The sequence below is a fragment of the Trachurus japonicus genome, chromosome 3 (genome assembly GCF_045865225.1).
Source record: "Trachurus japonicus isolate A0001 chromosome 3, Traja_1.0".
Taxonomy (NCBI): Eukaryota; Metazoa; Chordata; class Actinopteri; order Carangiformes; family Carangidae; genus Trachurus; species Trachurus japonicus.
This window is the reverse complement of record NC_140909.1, coordinates 29,762,410-29,767,191: the sequence shown is the minus strand read 5'-3', so window position 1 is coordinate 29,767,191 and position 4,782 is coordinate 29,762,410. Positions and strand designations below refer to the sequence as shown.

The 4,782-nt window shown below is 39.3% G+C and overlaps 1 protein-coding gene across 1 annotated transcript in view; it reads right to left on the bottom strand.

Moving 5' to 3' along the window:
- Positions 1 to 2,178: 2,178 nt before the first annotated feature.
- LOC146990124 (USP6 N-terminal-like protein) overlaps positions 2,179 to 4,782 on the bottom strand; it is a 36,092-nt gene continuing 33,488 nt past the window's right edge. The window contains exon 15 of the mRNA XM_085769016.1: positions 2,179 to 4,306. The gene's annotated coding sequence lies outside the window, so the exon portion shown is untranslated. The remainder of the gene's footprint in view (positions 4,307 to 4,782) is intronic.

Sequence of the window (4,782 nt, the reverse complement as noted above, 5' to 3'; positions counted from 1 at the left end):
ATCCTACTCACACGTCTCACCGCCAACAACCGCAGCTGCAGGAGACTGAGGAAGCTGTGCCAAAATTAACCAAAATATAAGGACGCATGAGAAGTGTTTTACGCACATGGACCAATCATAACACAACAGAGTTTACCACTGCACAGCAGCGCCCCCGTGTGGCCACGACGCAGCCTCGATAAAGAGACTGCATGTATTACAGTAAAATGATTGCTGGTGTGTTAACGACAAACTCTGGTCTTAATTTTCAAAATAAAACCACTGTAAGGGGTGTGTATTTAACTTATTCGGCAACACAGAATTGTGAACAACCAAACACACTAAGATAAATTTCACAAAACAACATAAACAGCTGTAACTAGCCTAGTTATCGAAACCTCAAGTTGCCAATATCTTCTTAAAGGGATAGTTCAACATTTTGGCAAATTGGCCCATTGCCATAATCCCCATAGTCATAGCAGTAGGTTCGTTACCTTTAATTGTCAGTACAAACTATTTTCAGAGCGGCGGAGCAGAACCGTGAGCTGCTCAGAGCTGCTACGGAGACTAATGGGATTTCTTGGTTTCCATAATAACGGAACATTATGAGACGGAGTTATTTTCGAGGCAAATGCAGAGACTGCTTGCCGAAAAACTGCCCCCGACCGCAACTCGGATCAGCTGTTTTGCATAAATTTTATTTAACACATAACAACCACCAAAATACCTTCATTTTTGAAAGTATTCATTTCAGTCCTTTGTTCTCTGGATTTGTGGGTAGCAGCAGTTTATTCATCATTCGTTTTCAGATCCATTCCATTTGTAGATATTCTCTATCTGTAGGTAGATCAGTATCTCTGTCATTCACCCGCACACTCACTTTTCCAGGTGTCACAATTTTCTAACCACCGGAGGGAGCTGTTGCGTAGATGTTACTTTGCAAGTGGCTTTTTTCTATAGTATTTATGTTGAAAAATAACTCCTTATTTTTCCACCCTGTCTAGTAAAAGTTTTGCAATTTGTTTTCGTCATCTATGATAGCAAACTTTGTTAATAAACATTAGCAATTGCCTATAGGCTATAAGGACATTAAAGCAGATATCAGTGGAATGTTTTTGTTAATATAAGTCCTAAATAGTCCTATTTTCCGTCAGCAATCACTTACATGAAGTATTTCAGCCTAAACACGAGTCTCTCCGTCACTCTGCTCTGCTGTAACCCGAGGAGAAAATTTTCCTTGTGGGATACAAGTGTTATCCAATGAGGGGAGAGAACGGCATGAAGGGCTGTGTGTGCAGCCAAGGGATGCGCGTGAATGTGGTGACGTAGCACGAGGACCAATTGATGCCTGACAAGGGCGGGGGCTGCTAACTCATGGTGCGTTCAAGGAAACTCGTACTTTGTGTTTTTCCTTCCTGTGAAGTCATACCAGTTCGATCTGGTACGAGTTCACGGGTCGGAAGTTACGAGTGGCCGTTATAGGGAACTTTCACAGACAACAGGACGGTAAAAACACGAGCTACGGGTTACCTGGAACGCTACCAAGTCGTAGTTGTGACTTGAAGCTGTAACTTACGGTTTCAAAAGCCTGCCTTGAACACAGCATTAGCCGAAACGGCCGTGCCGCTGTTATCTGCTTTAACATAACCAGTTTTTCACCATGATTTATGCAACTGCCAGATGTTCCTATGATGTCATAATATGACACAGAAAAACTTGGGAAAACACAACTTCAAATATGTAATGAAGTCAGTGTAAGCTAAAATGATTAAGACATTCAAATGAAAATTTCCCTGTTATTCAAATTTATGACAAAGCCCAAATTGATTGAATTATGTAAACTATGTGACGTAATAAATCTGGCTTTAAGGCCACTGGGCAGCTGTCCACCTTTCCGGGTAGCACATTTTATTAGGTGTTATTCAGTATTTACTCACGGTAAGATAGTTGCCAAATATCTTGTAATTGCAGGATCCATCTTGTTCAACAGCAGCAGAACAGTTAAACTCTAAATTTCTGACCCAGGCTGCAATAAACTATCTGAGCAAGGAAAATAGACGAATATGCAGCACACTGAAGTATTTTTTTAAGGACCTTGGTGCCTGTTTCACCCATTTTAATTTTATGAGAAATATATATTGGTCAAAGAATATCATGTACCAGTGCTCTATAAAAAAAGAAAAGCAATCACACAGAGATTAAAGGATGATAAGTTTGTATTGTTTCAGCTCCAGGTTTTCATCAACTTCCTCAAAGTCCTAGTTAAAGGTTCTGCACATTTCAATGTACAAAGATGAGTAAATTTAAGATACACATTGTTTCCCTGCCACACTCCAACATGATGTGCTTCACAATGTCACACTAACTTCATCTCATTTAAAGACAGTCGCTTTAAGTCTGATACAGAACTAAAAATCTAAAAAGATTCAGATTATGTGGAGTTTTACCTTTTAAATAGTCAAATGCCATAAAAAACCATAAAATATTCACAGAATTCCAAATATTGGCCTTAAATTGAAAGAATATTAACATGTTTGTTCTAATTTGGATGAAATCTAGAAACTGCTTTTACAACATTTCTACTACTCTCCTTGGCTACATCTAGAGACATGCTTGAACTAAACCAACCACAAGATGTCGACCTTTGACTATTTTTAAGCACAAAGCTGAAGAAATTAGTTCTCTACCCTCAGATGGGAAAATATGGCCTAACTCATTTTATCTACTGGTTCTACAATACTGTACATTTCTAAACACAATGATACAATTAGCAGGTATAGATCATTTTCTCAAAAGATTAAAAAAAACAAAGTGTACTTTCTCTTTTCAAGGACCTCAGTGGGAATGCAGCAAATACTCAAGTTCTTGAAAAGCACAAGAGCAGTTGTTAAAGGACCTGGACGCCTTTCTAAGACGTTATAGCAATAAATTACTGAGTTAGAAAACCACTTCATTAAAATGAGTTCAATAAGTTTGAATGTGTACAATCATAAGAGTGAGCCAGCTCACCATGTCAGAGGTTTCATGTTCAGTCCCATCACACGAAAGTTGCTTCTTATCCCTCACATTAGGTCACATGATCTGTGCAGGAGACGTCAAACAATGTCCACAGAAGAACTGAAGCCGATCCAAATAAGGCATCAAGACATTAGTACAAAAAATAAACCTGTAATTCTGCTAGCAAACATTTTACAAAGGCTGACTGAGCAAACATTATGTTCTCTGATGAAACATTACAAAACTACAAAAAGGTGTCTTTTGTTGTAAAGGGTGATGCCGTTTTGATTCCTACTCTTTGTAACAAAACTCTCTTGGTACTTTTTCAGCCAATCAGGAAACAGCGTTGTCAAATGCCATAAGGTCCTGTAAGGTGTTTCGGTTAGAGAGAGAGCAAGGTCTCGCTAATTCTTAAGAGTGAGCACAAACTCTCAAAATGCAAATAACATGCTTTGTGCACAAGTGAGAGATGAGAAGAGAGATGATCTCATGGTTACGGTAAATATTTAGAAACACAGTGGCAGTGGTGTGGTGGAAGGTAAGGTTGTGCGGTACACAATTATTTCCATTTTTGTGTCAGGCAACATCAATATTTGTAATTTCTGTACAAGAGAAACCACAATTATCTAATTTGGATTAAGTTCAGCTCTTGTTTCCACTTTTTTAAAGAGGCGTTTAACCTGCTAAAACCTGCAGGATGCATTCAGGTGGAGACACCTGTGTGAGGACAGGATGTCATTTTTGTGAGTAGACTCCTATGTGTAGGATGCTGAGGAAAACACACACTGTCCCTGCAGAAAATGCCATTCCTCTAAATTTAATTCTGCACAATATAAGCAAGACCCAGCACTACTGTTTTTATTATGTACCCTTGTGATTGGACACGGCTTACTTGGTTGATTTCATGCAGATGAGTCAAACCTCCTGCTCTATTCATTTGGATATGGAACAATGTTGAAGCCATATGAGTGACTCACCAATGTTTGCATACAGTCTACTGTATTACGGGATTTTAACATGGTATTTATCATCAACTCAAATTATTTGCCTGGACACGTTAAATTTCATGGAGTAAAGTGATGCCATTTAACCACTTTCTAATACTGAAACATCACTGCACTGCTGAGAGTCAGGCTCTGAGTCTGAGTAAATAACTAAAACAAGCTTAAACCTGTGACTGAGAATATTCACTAATGTTTTCAAACCCATACCTCCTGTTGAAAATCAAATGCCCACAGTCACTCTGTCGCTCCACATGGAAACAGATTTAAATATCGAAAGGAGGAAAAATTGCCATTACAGAACTTTTTAGAAAGTTTACATCTTAAAACTAACAAATTAAAGGGATAGTTCAACATTTTGGCAAATTGGCCCATTGCCATAATCGCTATAGTCATAGCAGTAGGTTCATTACCTTTAATTGTAGGTGTAAGCTATTTTCAGTACGGCGGAGCGCAGCAGCTGGCTGCTCAGAGCTACGCTATGGAGGCTAAGGGAATTTCTTGGTTTCCCTCATTAAACTCATCAAATTCAACATCCCAAAACTCCACAGCGCTTTTGTAGACAAGTTGTGACCTGCACAACCACCACGCTATGAGATAATGACGGAACGATACGAAACGGAGCCGTTTTCGAGGTAAATACAGGGTAAATACGGAGACTGCTTGCTGAAAAACTGTCCCTGAACGCAACGCGCATCAGCGGTTTTGTATGAATTTACCTCGAAAACGGCTCCGTTTCGTATCGTTCCGTCATTATCTCATAGCGTGGTGGTTGTGCAGCTCACAACTTGTCTACAAAAGCGCT